The sequence below is a fragment of the Pteropus medius genome, unplaced genomic scaffold (assembly GCF_902729225.1).
Source record: "Pteropus medius unplaced genomic scaffold, Ma_sr-lr_union100, whole genome shotgun sequence".
NCBI classification, from domain to species: domain Eukaryota; kingdom Metazoa; phylum Chordata; class Mammalia; order Chiroptera; family Pteropodidae; genus Pteropus; species Pteropus medius.
In genome coordinates this window covers 4,966,479-4,990,308 of record NW_024352947.1, presented here as the reverse complement: position 1 = coordinate 4,990,308, position 23,830 = coordinate 4,966,479, and the positions used below count along the sequence as shown (strand labels likewise).

The 23,830-nt window shown below is 46.5% G+C and overlaps 1 protein-coding gene across 4 annotated transcripts in view; it reads right to left on the bottom strand.

The window, feature by feature from the left end:
- CHRM3 (cholinergic receptor muscarinic 3) overlaps positions 1–13,103 on the bottom strand; it is a 467,593-nt gene extending 454,490 nt beyond the window's left edge. For 2 of the 4 annotated variants that reach the window (XR_005650141.1, XM_039850303.1), the window contains exon 1: positions 11,946–12,544. The gene's annotated coding sequence lies outside the window, so the exon portion shown is untranslated. Of the gene's footprint in view, positions 1–11,945; positions 12,545–12,786 lie in introns of those variants that run through there. The other 2 variants (XM_039850305.1, XM_039850304.1) reach the window with 2 other exon arrangements.
- Between the last annotated feature and the right edge of the window lie 10,727 nt (positions 13,104–23,830).

The window sequence follows — 23,830 nt, the reverse complement described above, 5'->3', positions numbered from 1 at the left end:
TGGGAGGGATAGACCCTCAGGCTCATTGGTGAAGACTGGCCGTGACTACAGTGGAAGAGCCGTTGTGTGACCCTGCGGAGCAGGATGCAGTCTAGCTGGGCTCTGGTCCCTGCCCAGTCTACTTCTTGGGTGGGTCATTTGTGGAGATGGCTGGGTGGTACTCTGGTGTTGTCCAAAGCTGGCAACTAGGTGTATTGTTTCTGGGACCTCTTGGGAGGAGTTCTGATGCAGGCCAAGGTCAACCACTGCCTGTATCCTGCCTGGTCCACTTGATATGAGCTACAAAGTGACTTACAGATGGTCACCACTGATGCTGGGCTTGAGGGTGCCTGGCAGGGTTTAAGATGCAAACTGAGGCCAGCTGCTTCTACTGCCAGGCTCGGGGCTGCTCAGCAAGAGGTACGGGACATGCTGAGGCCTAATGCTGCTTTACTGGTTTTGCGAACCTTTGAGAGATTTTAGGAAAGTCTACAACATGAGCCAAAATAGGGTATTTTTATGGAAAAGCCACCAGAAGTGCCTTGGGTGGGCCTGCACATTGGGAGGATTGGGGCCTCAGGGAATCACCAGGGTGGGGCGACTAGTGTTAGCTATGTTGCCTGAGACTCAGATATGTCACCTGTCTGCATCTGCACACAGGGCAGAGGGGAAGGCTCAAGAAAGGAATAATGACTTCTGCCAGCACTTCTGTCTGGGAAAAAGCTGCCCCTCCAGCCCTCACCCTGAAGACAGACGACTCAGGTCCTTCCTGTGTCCCTGGTGCCTTCTGAGCAGTGCTCCAGCGCTGGAGCTCAGGGCGAGTGTGTCTGTCAGCGGCGAGTCCACATGTGAGCCCTTTAAGAGGAATGCCCAGCACTCAGGCCGCCCTCAGTCCCACTCAGCCACCATCCCTGCTGGTTTTCACAGCCAGAAGTGGTGGGTACTTGTCTACCTGGCACTGGGATCCTGGGCTGGGACCCCTCACTTCTCTGGGGGGACCTCCACAATTAAGATATCCCTCTGGATTTTTAACCGCCACACGCGGGTGCAGGACCAGCCCGTTCCATACCTCTGCCCACCCTAACATTCCTGACGTGGCTTCCTCTGTATGTCCTTAGTCGTAGGACTTCTGTTCAGGTAAATTTCAGGTGATTCCCAATGATGGTTTTCCTGTAGTTCAGCTGTGGTTTGAGGTGGCTTTGGGAGGAATGAGCACAGCTCTGACCTACTCCGCCATCCTGACCAGAAGCTACTTTTTCCCTCCCAATTAGTGAAATTCAGATTGACAGACCATAACCCAATTCTGAAGCAGTGATTCTGGTTTTACTCCCCAGGATGACACGTTTAACAGCCACCCTCGATGACACTGGCACATGTGATCCTGGGCGGCGGCTTTGAAAACATCGGCACAAATCCCTGTGACGGAAGCCTTTCTGGGAGTTACGAGAAGCCTTCCGGAGAACTGCTGGTACCTATCATCCAGTAATGACAATGGTCAACCAATAATGACTATTTCAGAATTACTGGCCATGAGAACTAGTTGTTGCCAAGAGTCGTAGTTTGCAGAGTGTTCCCTGAAAGGACCACAACTCATGAAATGTTAAGGTCACCAGTGTAACCATTACATCTACACAGATAACCCTAAAGGCAAGTCAGACTCTGAGTCTGACCTGGGATAGATGATTCTGCTATGTTGAGTGTCAAACTCATCAAGAACACTTACTGGTTACTAATATACAAACTGTGATTATCGAGATACCCTGACTGCTAAAGCTCAGATTCCCCCCACCCCCCGCCAAAAAAGGAACAGGAAGAAGGAACTCAACAACAATACGTAATGAGAGTGTACTATGTGCCAAGCACTGTGTTCAGTGAACAAAACATAACATGAAAATCTCTGCTTTACACAGATCCAAAGCATCACGCAGTTTAGAGAGCTTCTCATTCAGATTTACTAAGCGTAAAGTCCTAGGTACAGAGAAGTAATTAGCGGGTGGCTCCTCGTAAGAAGCTCAAAATCTAAAGGAAAAGACTGTTATTTACATAATTGATCATACTGCAAACAAGTATGACCAACATTATAACAGACATAAGAATGACACAGTAAAGGAGCATAGAACGGAAACAATATTTTCTTTAGCCAGGCCTCCTAGTGCGGTTAGGATGCTAACAGCCGAAGGGGAGCCAGCCGATTTCAGGAAGCGTGGCCGGTGTCGACAGAATCCCCGCCGCAGGAGGTCGAAGGCGCATCCCAGCGTCCTCAAGCAGGTCATGTGGCCACAGCAGTGGGAGAAAAGGAAGGTGGGGGGACATTTAAGAAGAGTGAAACTGAAATGACTCCATCTCATGATGCAAAGGATAAAAGCAAAATAACAGAGAGCAGGAAGACGGCTTACGGGTTACGGGAAGACGGGGAAAGCCCGCATCGAGGAAGCGATGGTGGGAAGAGAAAGGGGGGGATCGATGAGACGGTTCCCCAAAACCCATTAGGATCTGGAGCCCCCAGGGAAGGGTGATGGTTCACATGGGTTCAATCTGTGACGTCGTCAATTAAAACGGGAATAATAGGAGGAGCGGTGTATTTTGGAGAAAGCTGATGAGTCCCCATGTCCAAATGGTACATTACAGGTGCGTGATTGATGTTCTTTGTGGAAACATCTGTCCAGTGCCAACACTCAGCGGAAGCCCTAAGTGCAGCTGAAATCACCAAGAGGGAGAGAGGAGGGCGCAGCCGCGAGCCGGGCCCTGGGAGGGGACCCGCCGCGAAGGCGGGAGAAGCGCGGGCGGGGGCCGCGTCCACAGACCCGGCGCTTAGGCGTCTGGCCGTGGGTGCGTCTCGCAACGCCTCGGACTGCAGTTTCCTCGAATAGAAGTTATGACATGTAGAAACAATTTTTCTATAATCTCACTAATTTGGACTGCAGAAGTCGCATTCAGCTTCAAAGTGTCAGCCCCTTATTGTCTGGCATTCTACCGTTAAGCTTTTTCTTCGTGAGACATAGCCAGCCTTGCTGACATCTCTGGATTCCAGAAACACACTCCTGCCTCCCACCACCCAGGGAAATGATCTTTCAGAATTCCACCACAAAACCGATTTCTTAGAAAATGACAAATATGGCAGCAGTAGCAAACATTCATCAGTAACAGTTATCTGTCCAAGATTCTTAGAGGAATATTGATTTGGACCTCTGTAAGAATTATCTTTTCAACGAATGCCTTATATATTGTGCCTTCACTTATTGGCATTCTAAGACATAGCTCATGAGACTTTTTTTGCACTTATCCCTAAGCTGTAGTTTTGTTAAATATACAAAAATACTTTGTTAAATCTATGTATTTTTATTCCAAGCTTATATTCACTCATTAAACGAAAACTAATATATATATATATATCTGTGTGTATGTTAGATAGATATGTCCATGTTTAGAATTCAAAATGAGTCATCTTTTCTTTACAGATCTAAGGAATGTGGAAGCTTAAATTTCAACATAAAATTCAGCTGTCTGAGAGTGCATGTCAATGAGAGTACATTGCGAACATAATGATCGCAATTTGGCATCAAAGATGAGTGATCGCTGTTTCTCCATCGGTTTGCTGGCCAACATTGGAACCTATGCCTTCTGGGGCAGTATTTGTGTCTCTCACTCTTACAATTCCGAAGGATCTGGCGCAGTCCTCAGGGCAGAGAAAGTGCTGAATAAAGACATGCTTAACTGATCAGAAACTCAAAGCGAACATTTTTATATTGCTGGACTATTTTAAGGGGATTGACTTTTATGCAGGGAAATCAGTCAGTCATTTGGAACACACCGTACATTTAAAAAACAGGGAGATAGATTTACATTTAATGTTAGGATGCAAAAGTCTATACTCATCTCAGATTTGTGTAAACTAAATATAGAAAAATATCAGAAGATTTATGCCTCTAATTGTTAACCGCAGTGATCTGTGGGCGCGCTTAGTCATGCTGGACTTCTGCTTTTGGCACATTTCAGCAATGTTTGAATTTTGTGTAACCCATTTTACTTTTATCATAAGACAGCAAACACGGTAGTTACATATTTGATATGTCCAACTGTATAGTGAGCATCTGTGGGTAAGATGCCGTACTAGGAACTTTAGGGTAATCGAGGACAAAGGAAACAAGGCAAGAACTTCACACTCTAGTATTTGAAATAGTTACACACACACGCACACGAATGTTATCAGTCGTAAAAATTAGAATCTGACAAACTAGTACAAGACGAATGTGTAGAGGGGAGAGTGGCTGAAAGCAGTCCTTAGCAACCTGCTGAAACCGAGACCCACGAGGACGCCGAGGAACGAGCATTCCGAGCTGCATGAGAACGTGCGGAAGCCGGGAAGCCGGCAGAGCGCACAGGAAGCAGCAAGTGCTGAGGGTCGCCAAGGGGACCCCGCGCCTGGATTCGAAATGTAAACGAGAGCCATGGAACAAGTCAGTGCTAGCTGAATGCTGATGTAAGAGAGTGAGCTGCCATCCAGTAGGTAATAAAAGGGATGGCAAAGTTTTTTGACGATACGAGAAAAATGATCAGATTTGGTCCTCCGTAAGAGTCCTCTGTACAGAATGGATTAGAGAGAGAGCATGGTCAATGAGATCGTCTGGGCAGCTCAGAGAGAAAGGTGGAAAAGTATGACTTGCATTGTTAGAAATGCAGGTCTCAGGCCTCACCTCCGACCTCCTGGCACAGGCTGCCTGTTAACAAGGTCCCCAAGTGATTTGAATAAACACTGAAGTTGGAAAAGCAATGAATTAAGGTGCTCGTAACAGGAAAAAAATGAATTTGAACTATTCCTAGGTTGAATTATTACAGTTTGGTACCTGACTAAATGTGAGAGGCAATGGAGGACCATAAATCAAGATCACTCAGGAATTTCTGAGCTGTAGGACGTCATGCTAGTCACAGGGACAGGAAAGCCCAGGGGCACAGGAAGCAGATGAAGTCTCCGCTACCCAGCGAGCTCTTGGGAATGCCACTTCCAGAAGCTGAGGGGACGAAACAGGTGCGATCCACACTGAAGCGTATTATGAAAATAATGAACCGTGAAAGTGAGTACTTACAAAAGGAGGAGGGGTCAGAAAGGCACGGAGTCAACAGAGAAGGAACTCTTAGCCTCACACTGCTCAGGGGACGGGGCAGGAGGCCAGGAGCAGGAACTGGAGCCGCGAGAGGAGCGGGGGAAGGGGACTGCTCTGAAAAGGAAGGGACTGGGGTGCTGCTAAGCGATTACAGGGGCTACCCGAGGAAGGGCCGCTTGCTCAGTGATGGAGAGCTTACAGGTGACTTTTGGCAGTGGTTTCAGTGAACCTGGTAAGGATGGAAGCCAGAGAGCAAAGGGTTAGCATCGGGGGCTAGAGAAATTAAGGGGCATGGGTGCTGGTCACCAAGCGTAAACGAAACGCTTAAGAATGAACATGGACATTTACGAAGGGCACAAAAGACCAGGTTGGATTAACTTTAAGCTCTTGAACTTTAAAGAGTTTCTTATGGAAGAAAGATCAGAAGTATTCTCATAATTCTCAAAATTATTAGAAAGGCAAACAAGCACTGTCAGAATTATATTTTTGGCTCAGTATAAAGAGGATCTGCCTGTCGCTGCTGGAAATGGAACGGCCCCCCGTGAAAGTTCATTTCTCCACGCGACAAGCTACACGGTGCGACGGGTACGGGCAGGGAGTCACAGAGTGGGATGTTGTTCGCCGATGGCATCGGCAGCGAGCTGAATGGTGGCTCCCCAAAAGACGTGTCCATGCCCTAATCCCTGAAACCTATCAATATTACCTTATTTGGTAAAAGATGTGATACAGCAAGGATCCTGGAAGGAGGAGCTTAGCCAGGGTTTTCCGAGTAGGTCCTAAATGCAGTGACATGTTTCTTATAAGAGGGACACGCAGAGGAGGAGACATGCAGACCCCAAAGGAGGAGGCAGGGTGAGGACAGAGGCAGAGGCCAGCGGCAGTCGAAAGTCAAGGAACGCAGACAGTCACCAGAAGATGCAGCGGCCAAGGAAAGATCCTCCCCCCGAGGTTCTGGAGGGAGCCCGAGCCTGCCCACCCCTGCCTGGCCCTCAGACTTCTGATCTCTGCAGTTATGAGAATGCGTGTCTGTTGTCTACGGCACTAGTAAGTGAATACGACACCTAACAGCACTTCACAACTCTGGGCTTTCTTGAGTTGCTCTCACTTCCTGTCGATCACACGGAAGGCAGAGCCCTGGACCCACCTTCTGTGTCCTCGGTGCCTATGCATTAGACAGCAGTGACAGGCCGAGTTACCACTGGGATGTAAACCCTGTGTGTACATGAAAAGCAGAGATAAAGACAGACAGACTCGTTCTACTGATGCGAGTTATTTATTAAAATGTTCTTATCGTATACTTTCATAAAGTTAACTTCTTCGGAAAGAACCATAAATACTAACCGGGGCTATTTATCCCTGATTGTCAAACTCGATCTGAGAGGGGGCGGAGCCCAAGCCGGGGAGGGCGCGGGGAGGGGCCCGGGTGCGCGCGCAGTCTCCTCTGATGAAATGAATTGAGAGACTTAAAATCATTGATCACAGGTAAAGCAGAGATAGCTCCACCCAGGGAAGGTTGGACAGGCTTTCTGGTTCCTGTGTGGTGGAAGGATTCGGCGGTACGAGGGTAAAAAGGCGGAGCCCACATAAAGCAGCGCCGTGGCAATTCCAGTGTCCCCACAAGGTGACGCACACAGCGTGCGTTACTACACGTGTGACATCGCAGGCGAAGGAAACAGGAGGGTCTTCTTTTCGATGCAAATGATCTGAGGACTCTCTACATGAGAGAAGTCCTGCTTTAAGACTATTTTGAACTAAAAATAAAAATAAAAATAAAAAATCACTGTGTTCAAAAATTTTAAATGAATATATAGACATAAATATGTACGTACAGACAGATAGGGCAGAACGCGATAGTTCTTGACCTTTCTATGGATTCTTGGAGTCTGCAAATTGCTGCTGGGTGAGGGCCCGCTGGAGGGAAGAGCTGGCTGCGCCAAAGGCCACGTGGCTGCGGCCAGGGGTGGTGCGCGGCTGAGCTGGGGCCAGGCAGCTTCCCGGCTCCCCGGCTCCCCGGCCGGCTCCCGCCGCAAGTCCGGCGAGGCGCTCCACCGCTCAGCGAAAAGTTCAAAACTACGGACAAAGGCTGTCGGCAGAGCCCATTGCCTGCAGCTCACTGCCCGCGTGGGGCTCTAACTCCACGGCTGCAGCCACCAGCGATAAATCAGGCGGCTTCCGCAGGGGCGCATCGAAGCGCCTCACCGCCACGAACGCGGGTCCCACGGGAGACATCTCGTAGGCCCCTCAGAAACAGGCCGGCAATGGTTTTCTTTGGTTTAACCTCACCTGGATTTTGTCTGAACAGCAGCAGTTGGAGGGTGCCCTGCCTGACCCAGGATGTCACACTGGCACCACTCCCCACAGCAGAGGTGACGAAAGGTAGGAGTCATGGCTCAGCTGGCATGCCAGATTTCAAAGGAACACTGGGGACAGGAAGTAAGCCAGGGCTAGGCTAGAACAAATGACCTAATGAAGGATGATTCTGTAGCGGATATTCAGCAACTCAAATTACAGAGGCCGGGAGGAACGTGGAGAACGGAGATTTGATCCTGCCGGCAATGACACACACAAGGAGATTTTGTCAAGTAGAACGTGGCAGCACAAGTCTCCAGGCAAAAAAGGATACACTGTCAGGGGGTGGCTGTGCCTCCCGTCCACGGGTCTGTCCACTTGAGGGTTACATCAGAGACTGAGAAGAATGGAGATTTGCACCTGGAAGAGAAGTTCTTGGCAAGGATGCAGCTAACTGTCAAGGTCATAGCTAGTGTTTCCAGGCAAGACTTTAGTGATAGAAACGTAAGCTGAAAATAAGAGAAAAGCCTGGTCCTACGCAATGGCAGATGCAAGAGTCCGAGAGACGGAGGCGGCCTGGGGGAGGGAGCAGCCACACTGCCTGGGCTTTGGCAGAGAACCTCCTTGTCCCCTCCATTGCTGGAAGAGCCAGAAGTCCAGCCGCTGCGTCTCACGCAGAGCAGGGCTGGGGCAGCAAGACCTCGGAGCCCACGACGCCTTTGCCAGCTACTGTTTGTCTGAACACATTCACTTGTTTTTTTTCCACCAGTTTCTCTTCAGAGTGTCCATATTCTAGCTGGCTTTAGGATGAGCTGACACAATTGGTGAGGAGATGGCAGTGGCTCAAATATTCCTCCTGCTGGCTCGCTGTCATCGCCAGCGGATCCCAGGTCGGCGTCACTGTGGCGAGCTGCTGCTGCTGCTGCGACCTCGGCACAGGAAGGGTAAGAAGGTGCTGCCAGTCGGGGCACTTGGCCCTTGGGAGTCTACGAGCAGGAAGTTCCAACAGGTGGGAGAACAAAATTGCCAGCCTGAGGGGACAGCCTGCCAGAAGCTGGGGTTTCAACAAGCCGCCAAAACTGCTGGGCAAAAAGGGAACACACAGCAGCCAGCTCGTGAGTCAGAGGGACAGCTACACACTGGCGCCCCACGCTCCACGGCAATGGAGACGTCGGTGGTGTGAGTCCGAATCACGCGCTGCCTCTCACAGGGCTTTAGAGACCTTTCAGAAGGCTCTTCCACATGTGTCAGGCCTGTCACCCCCCGAAGTCACTCCGTGATGTGGACAGGGCAACTGCTGCCACCTCCGCTGCACTCTGGGAAAGAAACGCTTGAGGTGGGAGCACAGTGTCACACAAGACCCTCTGTGCTTCGCCGCGACACAGCTGTCTTCACTTCTCTCTGAAGACGTTGCTAACGCAGAGCTATACCGCCCAGGATACTCACCTTCAAAGAGGGGACAAGTGTGCAGAGCCCTCCGGAGGCCGGGTGCACAGCTGAGGGTGGCGCCCTCTGCACCTGCACAGTCCTGCTGTGGCGCTGGTGGCGGGAGTGCGTGACTGCTGAGGGAGGGTCCAAGATGCTGCTTTGAATTAATCCTCACGGGCACCACTTCCTTAGTCGAGAAGATAGTCTGCCAGACGCGAGAAATTAGCTTCCAAGTTGACTGGCTTTGCCTGTCGAGTTCATTAGACAATCTCTTCACGTTTTTCCTTAAAATCAAAATTTTCCTTTGAGGTTGAAATTCTATCCCAAAGTTCGCCCCGGACTCAATAAGGCCGACAGGTGAGAAATCTACAGATCACTCACTCTACTGCCACCACATCTAGAAAAGCCCCATGGTCAAGGACGAAGCATAAGGCACATTTCATTAGTTTTTAAAAAAGAACTATGGTGGAGGCATGTGATTATTTTTTACTGGAACTATATATGCCTTTTTGATATTCTTCTGTAAGAACGAATGTACTTAAAATTCAGAAACATATTGCATAAAATAAAAATTTCCAGTTACCGATACATCAAAACCACAATATTAGAACAATGCTGTTAGTTATAATATTTTGTGATGTAAAATTAGGTTCTGTAGTTAAGGACAGATGCATGTCTCTTCATAGACCAGACACCATCTCCATAAAAGTCACAGGTCATGTATTCCTCTGAAGTGCCACCACACTGTAGCTGTTCTCAATATAAACTTTCCTGCACTACAAACAAGACCCCACCAATTAACAGTTAACACTGACAACGTCCAGGCCATTTAGGAGCAAGCATCTAATTCTGCCAATGTAACAACTCTATTAGGCAAGAAACATATTTTGGCTCAGGAAATGATAGAGGAAATTCTAGGCAAAAATTTGAAAGAATGATTACTTTAGAATTGTCAAATAACAGGCAACTTTACTTTTAATCATATGTTTTAATTTTCTGTTTATTCGATTTGCTGGTGAGAATCCAAGATATCCTATTTCTTGAACATTTTTCCAGGCTCATTTTCAACAGGTTGCATGGAATTATAAGCTAAAATATTAAAAAGAAGTTCACATTTTTACACACTGTAGCTTAAAGTAACAATTTTTCTTTTTTGCAAGAAAAATCGCTTGTCTTTATAAGGAAAAGAAAGTAAGAGGGTGCACCGTAAAGAACTTTTAAGAATACCTAATCTTCGGAAACTATTTTCAATGCATATTTTACTGTTTTCCCATGAAGGAAAATAAGGTAATGTATATTCATACATTTCTCTAAACTTTAAAGTCGCCTAAATACGTTTACATTAGGTTAATGAAGAACTATTATTATGACACTCTCGATCTTTCTCTAAATTGTGAGCAGGTCCACACACGTGCTTTCTCTTTTCTCAAATTAGATTTCCATGATAATTCTCCTTGCTAAAGATATATATTGTCAAAGATTTTTCCAAAATTTACTTTTCTCATTTTCTTTTAAACTACCAAGCCTATTTGAATATGTGCTGTTATTTAAAAAAGTATTTCTACACTATTTCCATGTTAAATTCAATCTTATAGCACCCCCCAGCCTACAGAAACAGTCTAAATCAGACCTGCAATATACTTAATTTTAAATTAGTAATTTAAACTGAAGTTATCTTTCCATATGGAAACCAGTTTCAAAAATAACGTGCTTTGTGGCTCAACAATAGCTAGTCATATATTGAGCTGATTGAGACAAACCACATAAACACATCTAAAGACAGGTTATTCGGTGACAGGACTGTATGATCTAAACCACGATCGATGGCATGTTGAACGCATACTGGAGAGGCAGGGAGGTTTTATGTGCGTTGGGCAATGCCAGCTCCTACAACAGGGTGCACCCAAGCCATTTCCATGGCACAGAAAGACCTCCGTTCTGAACGTTCTCCTACCTCATCCCGTCTGTACGCATGCATTTGTTCTAGGCTCAGCTCTAGCCTTTCTGAAGCGTTATGCAGCGTCTCTCAAGTAAATACAGGGCATTGTTTTAAACACAGGAAATAGTGGTGACTGTTGCATGCATTACAATGCTCTCGATATAAAATTATTTGGGACTACACAATCAAACACTTTTAAAGAAAGGTCATTTTTCTAACAGTAATCCTGAAGGACTCAAAATGGGGGATTAGGCTGTTTTGTTGCACCTCCGAGGACAAGAGAGAAATGAAAGGGCCGTGCAAAGCGTTCAGTGAAATAACCTGCGCCCTGGAGAACAGAAACGCTCGCACATAAACACGTTCGTCTCCTAAGGAGAACGATTCTTTCGCATTGCAAACGCCGGCGGCGGACAGGCTCGAATAACACTTGAGACAAGTGAACGTTTGCATTCCTGAAATCTGTCCATATGGATGCACGTCCCAGACCCTTGGGTCCTCTGCCACTTCCCACCTACGTGCAGCCCGAACGACCGCAATCCAACACGCGGTGCGCGAGGCAGACAAGTGAATTCCACGGCGGGTCACCTGCCCCTCACGCCACCGTTTGAAAACACGCAGAAACTAACCCAGCTGTGAGGAGGCTGCGCCCTGGAGGGTTCCGGAGGGAAGACGCCGCGCAGTCCCCCCGCGGCGGCTCCGCGAGTGTGGACTCTGCGGGTCGGCGACGACGCGCACCTGGACTGAGCACCTTCTCCAGGTGCTTGCTCCACCGAACGCCGAATTCACCTCCTCGCCGCTGAAACGCACTCGGAACAAGCGCCCACTGCGACGTCGCCGGGTGTCTGCTTTAGCTTCTCAACAGCGTCGGGAAACCAAATGGGGACCCACACGCGACAGCACACGCGCGTGCCACACACACCGAGCCCAGAGGCTCTTCCCGTCCGTCCACTTTGTGCCTCGGATCCGCCATCCGGGAGCGGGATTGTGGGCGCAGTAGCGCGCGGCGCGTCACGAGCTCCCCCGGCCACCGCTCGCATCATTCCCGAGCCTTTCCAGGCACTTGGTGGCACCCCCACCCTCAGTCCCGGAGCTTAACTCCGCACCAGACCGCGCTCTCTCCAGGTTCGAGCTGCCCCATATCGACAGACCAGCTCCCTCCTTCCTCCCAAGACCCTCTTTAAAGCCCCCAAAGCAAAGCCATTTCCTACCAGCGCCGAAAACTTTTTCCTCCTTCCGCGGCGCAATGAGGCAGCAGACCAGGGCCGACGGTGCGGCGCGTCCTCACCTAGGCGCTGCGCTCCAGGTGCCGTCCCACGCCTTCGTCCCGCCTCGAATGCCCCCGAGACGCCGGGCCCCAGGTCCCTCGTCGCCTCTGGCTCAGCGTTCAGGGAGCGAGCGTCCTAGGAACGCGCGCCCGGCGTCGCCCTTTGGTCCATCACCCGTCCTTCTAGGGGCGCTGCCGCCGCCCGGCGAAGCGACGAGGAGCGTGGGGCTCCGGGGTGGCACCCAGCCGTCCGCGGCGTGCGCTCCGGGAGCGAGGGCGCTGCGCCCGAGTGGCACCTGCCGCCCCGCGCCGCGGGCTCCCTGCGCGCTCTGGCCCTCTCTGTCCACGTCTTTTTTTTTTCTATGTCTCCACCCTCACTTATTTTTCTTTCTTCTTCCCTTCTCCTCCTTTATCTTGTATCCCTTTTTCTCCAAAAGCAGATCTAAGGCGCTGCAAGTGGGAGCAGGGTCTCTCCCTCTCGCGAACTCTTCCCCGCCTGGTGGTGGCGGTCGCGGCTGCTCGTCGCCGAGCCTCCTCCCTCCCCCTGCGCTCCGCCTCCTCCCGGGGCTGCGAGCGCGCTCGGAGGCTCAGGCCGCCTGCTGGAGACCCGAGCCCGCCCGCCCGCGCGGCGCATGCCCAGTCACCCGGTCGCCCAGTCGCCCGGCTGGCGCGGCGCCCGGTTCCGCTGCGGCCCGCCAGCGTCCTGCCGGCGGAGGGCGAGCGGCTTCGGGTGCGGGGGAGCCCCGCGTCCTCCCCGGATGGGCTAGCCGAAGTCGGAGACTCACCCGCGTGGCCCGGCCACACGTGTTCCCATTTGTGTCCCCCGTGCTTCAGGGCTAGATCGCGGGTCAGTTTTGTTGTGGGTCTCTTCTAAATTGATTTGCTTGGACTGCGTGGAAGGATTGGAAGGAAGTCGATTCTTGGGCACGATTTTTTAATGAAACAACCCCAGCTCAGCTACGGTATGCACCGCGTTTGAAAACCGTCCTTTGGCGAGCAGCCCGATGCGTTTGTTTCTTGCCATGTGGTGCACGTCTCCAAGCCGAGCAAGTAGGAGAGGACGGCGCGGCGGTTCCTCCTCTGGAGTTTTACACCTTAGGGGTCAGTGAGGCACGCATGTGTGAAAAAGGCAGGCGTGCGCGCGCGCGCGCACTTTTTTGGATCAGAAAAAAAAAGAAAAAAAGATAGGATCTTGCTAGCTAGGCTTTTATATTTCATATATAACTCAAGAGGAACGAGACGTTAAAACGATGACACACGTTTCTTTACTACTTACAACGAACTAAATAAGGAAAAAGGGGACGATCTCAAGGTCGCAGTTACCAGGGAGGCTGATAAAGGTTTTTAAAAGAGCATGTAAGGAACGATTACAGGAAAATCTCATTACAGAAAAGACAATACTGGTAACTCTGAGAAGGAAAAAAGAAAAAAAGAAGTTAGGCAGAGTATGATATGAAACTTTTAACATGATTCTATTCTATTTGGAGCAAGAAAATAAACGGGAGGCAACAGCTCTTCTTTGAGAAAACAAATAACATTAAGAGAAAAGATAAATATAAGTATATAATTTCCTTTCTGAATCTATAGTCTCTTCTAGGTAGAACAGTCTCGATCTTTACTAGAGAAAAGACTAGAGAGAATTAAAGTCAAAAGGGCTGCGGGGAGCCGGTGAGAAAGCCTGGGGCTACTTAAATTAATTCGAATACCACACTCAGATGAGTTACATCCAGAGTACTGGGACGATGATACCAGTATCAACACAGCAGCCACCTTGTTTGGATACTGCTCAGATAGAATATAATAGCTGCCTTCATATATTTCCCTAATCTTCAACATACATTCTAACACGTATTTTATCCTTATTTAATAAAGGGAAAGACAGAAATTCAAAGGAGTAAGTAAATTGACCATCGCATAGCTAATAAGAGGATCATGAATTCAAATTGAACATGTCTTTCCCAGTATGTAGAATTGCTATCTGCCTGTGTGTGCAGAATTATCTTTGATAATATTTGGTAAATCCACATGTAACAGACAAGAGGCCAGAAGAATGGGCGTATAGAAATATTCTAGTTTTCAAAAATAAAGACAGATTCTAATATCCCTAAAGTGATTAAGTTTAAGATCAATTCCTGGCAATATCCTATAAAAGATCATGAAATAAATCATTTGCCAGTAGTCAGAAAAAAAAGGAAACCTACAATTTAATAAAAAATATCAGAATAACTTCATTTCTAAACATAAATTTATCTTGTCCGTTAAGATCATATGTATGGTATTTCCTGATTTTAGCCAGCCTTTCAATTATCTTTATGGACAAGATAAATGTAAATTGTATGTTAATAGTGAACAAACAAACAAAAACTAGCAGTTTAGACAAAGTTACCACAAGTATCTTGGTAAGTCGATTAATGCTGGATCAGAGTAAGGTATTTGTTCTGAGCTCCATGCCTATTGTTCTCTGGTTTATTGAATTATATTTAAAAGAAAAATATAAAAGGGGTATTTATTAGATGTGAGAATGAACCAAATCAGGTCAGTGCTAATTTAATAAGATGCCGAAAGTCAGAACCCAAGGAGCACTGTATTTGGATATTGATCTGAAACAAAGATAAACTAGAGCCGAAATGCATTTTGAAATCCTGCATTTTAAGTTTGTTTTTTTTTAAAAAAAGGATGAACATAGGATTTATTTATTCAATTATTAAATGAGACTTTGCTTGTGGACAAGACACATAGCTAATAGCAAACTTACCTTTGCACCATAAAATAACTACAAAATATAGAAAACAACACTTTCCGTTACAAACAGCCGCCAACTTGAGGCTGCAATCTCTAAGTAAGAGGAGGCACGTGAGGGTCCCATTCCCTGGATTTTTTTATTATGGGCCATTTTTTTTCTAGCAGAAGTGCTGGGAGGCTGAGACTAAGCAGGGAGCTACGTCTCTCTGGATGGAGGACACATAGCGCGGGGCCTGAGGCTGCAAAGGGAACAGAGTTGGGAGGGAGCGAGGGGACACAGTGGCAGAGAGGCGGGGCCACGGAGAGGAAGCCGCAGTTTATGTGATTATCCTCTGAATTCCTAGGCTGCATGCGCCCAACGGGGTAAGATTCCGGTGGCCTGATAAAGTGTAGTGGCTGAGAGGTGGAAATTTGAGGAGAGATTCTAGAAATCACACAATTCTATATAAGATAATGAAGTTTGGGCCTAGCTAGTGTGGAAAGACCTTGATGAATATTTGGCTGGGCCCCCCGAGCGTGTTTTTGAGAGGTGAGAAGGATGCCCTGGGAGAAAGAATAAAACCAGAGTAGATTTGCCCTAATGAAAACTAAAATAGGCCTTTGGAGGATTCAGGTGATCACCTGCTAGAGCAGCACTCAACATTTATTAGAGGAAGAAAACATAAACTAGAAACTCTGCGGATGCAATATGCAATAAAAACTTGACAGACGTGCAAAGAAGCAGAAAAAAGTGGTGGTTGTGACAAAAAAAAAAAAGATAACACAGTCAACAGTCAATAGACAAAGACCAAGAAATGATCCAGATTTTGGAATTAGCCAAAAACTTCAAATAGCCAAAACAAATAAATAAACTACCCCGGAAATGGGCAAAATGAATGAAAAGATACAGTATTTCAGCAGATTATTAGATTCTAGAAAAAAAAATAATTAAATGAGCTTTTTTAACTGCTAAATCAAGACTATTTAAAAATCACTAGGCACAACGGAAGAGAGGGCTGATGGTCTCAAATAAACATCAACAGAAAATATCCAGAAAGAGAAGAACAGAAGCAATATTCGAAGAAATAATGCATATGAACTTTTCACATCGGATGAAAGATTTCAAACCAGAAACTCAAGAACTCCAATGAACCCTAAGCAAAGAACAGGTCACCTAGGTCCGTAAGAGCCAAGCTGCTGAGGACCAAGTAGACGCTAGGAGCAAGAGCTGCTTCAGTTTGGGTGGGCAGGGAAGGCGTTTCCGAGAAGGCAGCGTCTGAGCTGACAGCTAAATGACAACAAGGAGCTGGTCCTGAGATGCCCTGGAGAATCGATATCCAGACAGAGGGACCGGCAGTGCGAAAGGTGAGGATGCACTGGCCATATGTGAGGAACAGGAGGAAGGGCAGTTTGGGGGGATGACCACAGCAGGGGAGACCGGCAACGGCAGAGGGGCAGAAGTGCTTGGGGTTACGCCCCAGAGAACTGCGCTGTCCAGTGTGGGAGCCACGAGCCTTGGGCCCTGGAAGCCCAGCGAAGTCTGAAAGGAGATGTGCAGCCTGCGGCCCGCGGCCCACGCTTCGCTGGGCAGCTCTAACCCGGGGGCTCGAGGGGCACAGTCAGAAGTTGCAGTCTGTTCGGGGTACGATGAGAAGTATTTACAAGATTCTAAGGGGGGCGATATGATTTACCCTTTAGGGAGATTCCATTGATGCTGTGCCGAGAAAGGACACGAGGGTGACGGGGAAGCCAGGCCTGCGATGGTCGCCGGCAGCTCAAACCGGGACAGTACAGAGATGGCGAGAACAGGGTAGATTCGGAATTTATTTTAAAGGCTGAGATGTAGGAGGAAGAGACGACTCCCAGTTGCTGAGTCACTGCGGAAGCGGGCAAGTGGACGGCTGCGGCGCCGCTTAATGGGACGGGCGGGATGGCGGTAGCAGTGGGTTTGAGAGCAGGAGAAACACGAGTTTTACTCTGGAGCTGTTTTGCAATTAGCATTAGCATTGCGAGTGCACTCAGCATGGGGCGGAGAAGACCGGGCTGGGGAGAGGAGCCGGGAAGCTGCAGGACCCTAAGTACGCGTTCATGTCCTGGAAGCCAAGTGGATAGCTTGTTTGAAAGGGCAGGGAGTGGTTCGCCGTGTCAGTGGGGAAAGCAGGTGTGAGCATAGACTCTACCGTGACATCTGGCAGCGTGGAGACAGCAACCTTGACGAGAGCAGTTTCTTCAGGTGGCAACAACAAATGTCCAACTGAAGTGGGTGGAGGAGTGATTGGGGGTGATCAAATTAGAAAAGAGAAAAGAAGTTAGCAGTTCTTTCAAGAAAAAAAATTGTGAAGTTAAGAAGACAAAATGAATATTGGCTGGAGAAAGACAGGATGTCTATTAGATTTAAAGATCCCAGATCTGAGGGCTGATGCTGGTTGACGGATCTGGTTGATCCCAGATCTGACGAGGGACTATCTTCAGGGAGAGCGATCCTGGTGTGTGTTTAAAGCCTCATATTTTATCAAACGTAGCAATCTGTAACATTGATCAAGACACAATTTGAATGCCTTGATCCATGTGTTGTGGCTTCAAATGTCATTACACAGAACTCCCTGCCACCTTGTAGAGGACCTGTCATTTCACACTGGCAACTTTGATGATAGGATATTTAAAAGTCTTTTAAAAACGTAACTTGGTTAACTCTTTTGCTTAATTCATTATTCTGAATACTCAGTGATTCACTTCAACCTGGAGGTTCACACCCTCCGCTTCGAAGATTGTTCCATGTTATTTCTTTGATTATTTCCTTCTCTTCGATGTTTATTTTTTCTTTTTCTGGAATCCCTATTATTTGGATGTTTCATAGATGGTTCTTAAATGGTCACGTCTCATTTCTTACTATCCACTTGGTTGCTTATACGCTCTACTTTCTAGTAGATTTCCTTGACTCGAATACCCAAAACTTTTTGCCTTTTTAAAACATTTCCTCTTAGTAGTTTTAATTGTCTAGAGTTCTTACTCTGATCTCCTTTCCTTCTTCACAGCATTTTGCGTTCTTACGGGTTCAGTATCTCATATCGCTGCGCGTGTTACTCGTTTCTTGGCAGTTTTCTTTGCTTTCGACATTGCTTCTGCTCCTTCTGAACTGCTTATGTATTATTTGTTTATTGGTATCTCCATTCCATGCTAGAGACTTTCCTCGAAAATTTTGAGATTCTTAGCTATCTGTTCATATTTAAAAAATTGCTTTTAATCTCGGTATGAATGGTGAGCATACCGACTGATGAAATTCATTGTAAAATGACCGGGTGGACTTTGGAGAACACTGAATGGCAAGATCCGATTTTCTCTCTGGAATGGTTGAGTTTCTCTAGAGAAAGATCCCTCAGATTCTTGATGTGCAAAAATCTGGCTGCTGGTTTTCTATAGCCAGGGAGGAGAGAGACCGGGAGGAGGGGACTCCTGCTTCAAACGCCTCATTAATCTCGCACCTCGCCCTACATTTTCAGTACCTGGTTTTCCTCTGGTACAATTTCTCCAGAGTGCATGTTTGCTGTTCCTGCAAAGCCTGGGCCTTGTGGCTGTCTGGGATGTGAGGTGAAGGTGGGAGGCTCTAACCGCTTCCTGTGTAAACTTCCAATGCCCCGGCCCCCACCCCAGGCGTCCACCTGGCTCCAAGGACAGGCCTTCCCATTGTCATGGCACCTCAGCTTCTCAGGTCTTTGCAGGATTTTAAAGAACAAAGCTGCTTCTTCTCATTGATAACCCACACTTCATAGATATATGTATTTCATCTATCTCTGATAAATTTGATTCCTACTTTTTTTTCCATCTTCATACATCCTAATTCAGAATTACAGATGTCTCCTAATTTAATAAGAGATGAAATCAGTGTTTCTACTTCCTGGCAGAGGCAGCAACATTGTTAAGTTGCCATCTTCTACCAGAAACTGTTTAAATTCAATTTTAATAATGATGTTCTTTTTAACAATCAGTATTCTTGAAAATATTGTCTTTCAGAAACTCTAAATTAATAGCAATGTTCACAGTGTTCCATATCCCCATATCCATGCTGCATATTAACTTCTATTCTAAATATTAATGAAAGTAGTATGGAAAAAATAACATCTTGTTACTTAAAACCCAGAAGTGTTATTATCTTCTTAAAAAAAAAAGGAAAGAAAGTGAAAACATTCCGAACCAAAGAGGAAAACAGGTAATTCTGCTTTTCCAGTGAAACAGGAAGGACTCCATAAAGGAATCGATAATTTACCTATATCTTGAAAGATTTGCCTACCTTACCTTTTTTAAAAGACATTTAAGGAGGGGATTTTTTTTATCACAAGAGAACAGAAGCAAAAAGACCAACGTGTTCAGAGGATAATGAGATATTTGAGGGGCCGAAAAGAGAAAATGCAGGAGAAAGGATTTTGGAGAAAGTAAAACACTTACATAAATTTGAAGAAGCATTGTTTTATTGATATAAATTACATCTTCTTGGAGTTTTGCATCCTCCATGAATCATACACATGCCTACTGGTCTAGTTTACAAGGAACATACAATACACTTCAAGAGCGCTCTAGAAGAGATTCAATTTCAAAAGAATTATTGCTTAATAAACCACTTATAAAATAGTCTTTTAATCATATTTTTACTAAGAATTAGGCTATAGGCAATGGTTGTGATGCATGATGCAAAGTCACCTGAGTTCACCTTATTTCAGCTCATGGCTGGCGGACAGTTCCAAGCATAGGGCACCATGCCCAAAATCTTGAGTGCCTTTCTGCTTTGCTATTTGAGACCTTCTCCTGAGCCACAGGAGGCCGTTCAGCTGCGAGTTGGCTCATCCTGCCCAGGCTGGGGTGGCTGGGGTGGGGTGGGGAGTGGATAGTAGGGTGGTGGCGGGGTGGAATAACCCCTGGGTCGGATCCTCCCAAGTGAGGGCTGGAGTCTTGACAAACGCCCAGCCCAGCCTCCAGCTCTCTGTGGAGACATGCTCAGCAGGCGAACACCGCTGTTCTCCAGGGGGCCGTGGTGGGGATGACTCTCATCCACTTAACAGTGGTGACCGGATCATCAAACAGCTGTCTCCGTCACCGGCCTTCTCCTTCTCCCCTCCCTCCCCCCACCCCTCCTTTCTTCACTCTTTACTTCTGCTGACTTCTCGAAATTTCCTTTTTAACCATTTGCCTCTACTCAATTCCTTTTCTCAGGCCGTGCTTTGGAGAAAAAAAACAAAACAAAACATATACTTAACAAATTATGTGCCTCTACTATTTACCTATTTCTAGTAACTATATAATTTTCAGGCATTCAGCCTTTTTCCATCTCTTCACCTTAAAGACTGGAAAATAATTGAAAATTCTGAGCTTTTTTAAAATTTGGCATTGATGACATATTTAGATTAATCAGCAATACATAAAGAAGGAACATTGAACTAAATACCAGAAAACACAGATTTTAGTCTCAGATGTTGTATTACCTAGTATGAGACTATATGAAAGTCATTTTCTCTCTTTAAAACCACAGTTTCCTAACTTATCGAAATGAAGCACTTGATGTAGAAGGGTATTCCAAGGCAGTGACTTCATGATTCGTGAAATTATGGGGGTAGGCCTGCGTTAGACGAAGCTGTCAGTGGGGCATTTGCCTGGTGGCCGCGGGCCCCGGTGTGGCGCGTCGCCCGCGTGCGTGTGGCCGGCCACCGCCAGGCCCGGAGCAGCTTCTCAGCAGCTTCGGATCCGAATCCGTCCTTTGCTCGGTTTTCCGCGTCCCTCCACTGCCCACGGCTTTAACAACACATATTTAATTTATGTAAATAGCAGGTTCTATCTGCCTCTGGAGAACGTAACAAGTAACCCGTGTTAGCAGGAACGTCACTCAGGGGAGCAGGGCCACGCGGCTCCCTCACTTCCCTTACACAGCCCCCTCTTAGCTAACACAGGAATGGAAGTGGCCTTCTCCGTACAAGCCACCCGTGAGCAGTGACTCCACGGCAGTGCTCCAGGCGCACGGACCCGTGGCCCCGGGCTGCGGGCGCGGGGCGCGGGGCGCGGGGCGCGGGGCAGGGGGCAGGGGGCAGGGAGTCCACCGCCGCGCTTTGCAAAGCGTCGCGGAACCGCTGCCGAGGAGACAGTGCTCCAGACCGGTCCACACCGGTTCTAACCGGTTCTGAGACGCATTAGAGGAGGAGGCACAGCAGCTCCTTTGTTCCGATTCTGGAAATGCCAAAGGGGAATTCCCGTTCACAGCAGGTGATTAAACAAGCTTTATTAGAGGCCCTTCCACGGCTGCTAAGGTTGCTTCGCTGAGATAAAATGGTTCATTTTCTCGTTTTCTCATTCTTTAGCTTTCAGTTACCATTAACTAGATTTATCAACAACTGGCCGCCAGAGTCTTATAAAAACACTTCTACAACTTGTTCCCCAAAAGTAGCAAAACTGGAACCTGCTCACCAGATTCTGCCTCAAAGGAGAACGAGTCTGGGTCTTGGAGGAAGGGCGACCATGTGGCTCAAGACACCTAAGCACAAGGCTGAAAGTCTCCATAATAAAAGTTAATATGAATTTGCCTTCCACTCAGTAATAAACCTCCTCTATCAATTTCAACATTATCTGTACAATTATTTACTAATTACTTTACCCCATCAAAATGTGTAAGGAAGAAGAATGTAATCTGGATTTTATGCTTTATTATTTTACTGTTCGTCTCTTTGCAAGGATAAACAGAAATCCCGCCCTTTGTTCTCATGACATCTCTAACTGGCAAGGGTTTTAGGAGCTTTGTGCCAAGAAATGGGGTGGAGATTTTATATATAAAAAAAATTTTAGACACACACCTACAAACACCCACACAGAAACACACACTCACCAAAACTTATCAAATTGTGCACTTTAATATGTATAATTTATTGTATGTCGGTTTTACCTCAATAAATGTATTAAAATTGTTGTACATTTGCTTTCCTATTTAACCCAATATAATTTGGTTTCTACCTCTATCACTTTAGAGAAACAGCTTCAATAAGATCTTTATTGATATTTGAATTTCTCTCTCTCTCTCTCTCTTTTTAAAAATTCTTATTTTACCAGACTCTCCAGTGCATTTAATAATTGTGATAATTCAGACTTCTTGAATGCTTTTATTCTGTTGCCCCCGGGACACTAAATCTTCTGGTCGTCATGAACTGTCACTGCAAGTTTTTTGTCTTTCTTCTGTAAGTACTCCCTTTTCCTTTCTGATTTCTGTACTGTGGTTGTTTCCTAGAATTTTACTGACACCTCGCCTCAATCTAAACATGCTTCCTGAATATTCTCCTTGTCTCTGACCCACCTGTCTTGTACCTGCAGGTGGCCCACATCAACATCCCTGGCACAACAGCCACAGTAATCTTCAGAGTATTGTTTCCAGATGCTTAATGGACATCTCCATTTTCATTTCCAAAAGAAAAGTGAACACGACAGATGAAACACTGAAATCACCATCTTCACTCTTGAACAAAGCCATCCTCTGGGACTAACAGCCTGAGTTTGGGCCCACCTGCCACCTAGGAATCACCTGGAGTTATCCTGTGAGCCACTTCCTCATAGCTTCTTGCTTACATATTCATTGAAACAGCCGCCCAAGTGGCTGTCTGCTTCCAGTCAGTTCCTCGTCAAGCTAATTTCTCACAACGGCTGCCCCTTCCCTATTCAGTGAAAACCTTCTGTAACGCCTTATTAACCACAAGATGAAATGCCATCACCGTATCATGGCAATCGAGACACAAACTTCTCAAAGCCTGGCCTCGCCTACCTCGTTCACTGCCATCTGCACTTACCATGTGCCTGGTAACATCAGACCGCTCAGCGCTGGGGTCGCCACCATGTCCGTGCTCCCTTGTTCTTCCTGCCTGGAGTGCTTGTCCTTACTCCATTCCCCAGACGAAGTGTCCTCATCTGATTTATGGGAAGCTTTGACTCTGCAGGAAGCCTGGCTCCATCACTCACCACCTCAACTATGCCCCCATACTCCTGTGGGGTCCAGAGCCATTTTCTGTGCTCCCGAAACATCACCGCTTGATCTAAATGACTCTACTCGCTATTTATGTTATAAACAAGTTTTACCAGAAAGACTCAATTTCTTTCTGTTCCTATCCGGTACAGATTATAAAGTGATAGTAACTTTATATTCAGTTCCTCTAAATATTCCTTTGAATCAAGTATCCCCATTTTTAATGTATGATTTAGGAAACTAAGACTTAAAGAGATTTATTAAATAACTTAACCAGTTATTAATTGGGAGATAATGGATTTCATCCCATCTATGTAACTACAGAGCGTAAGCTCCTCCCCTATAACCAGTCTTGACCTCCCTCCGTCCCTCCCGCCCTCCATGCTTCTTCCTCTTCCTCTTCCTTTTCCCCGCTCCCCCCTCTCTGACATTGTGTGTTCATCTTAGTAACTAAGAATGGGGCTGAGCACAGCTGACAACAAACATTTGTTCAGTGAATGACTGAATTATGGTTTCCACTCCAATTTCTTTCTACTGCACCATTTACTGGCCATTAAAGTAAAATTGAAAAGAACAACTTTTTAACAAAAACGATTCTGAAAATTCATTTGCCCCAATTTGATCAAAGTTTCATGTCAAGAAATTAAATAGTTGGTAAATTTTATCCTCCATTGACCTTTTTCATTCCTCAGTCTTAAGAGTGGAGCACGTATAAACCTTAATAACATGAATTGTTAGAAGAAATACCAAATAAAACACATTCCCATAAATGAGAAGAGGCCGATAATATAATGAGTATGTGGCAAAACTCATATATATACAAATATATATGGAATATTGAAATGGGTCCAGAAAAAAATTCCGAGAAATGAAAAATTGGTTGAAATGTTGGTAAAAAGTTGCCTAAATGTCCTTAGAAACAACTTAAAGATATGTCAGACTTAAAGGAAATTAAAGAAAATTCTTGAGTCAATATGAAGGAATGATGTGGGGTGAGTGCTAACGGCAGTAGTGCTTTCGAATTCTGCTCACAGAGTTCAGAGATAAGGAACTGATTTCATGGGTTTGTGTACTTTGCATTCTTTGGTTTAAAGGAAGTTGAATTCTGGCATGCATTTAAAGCA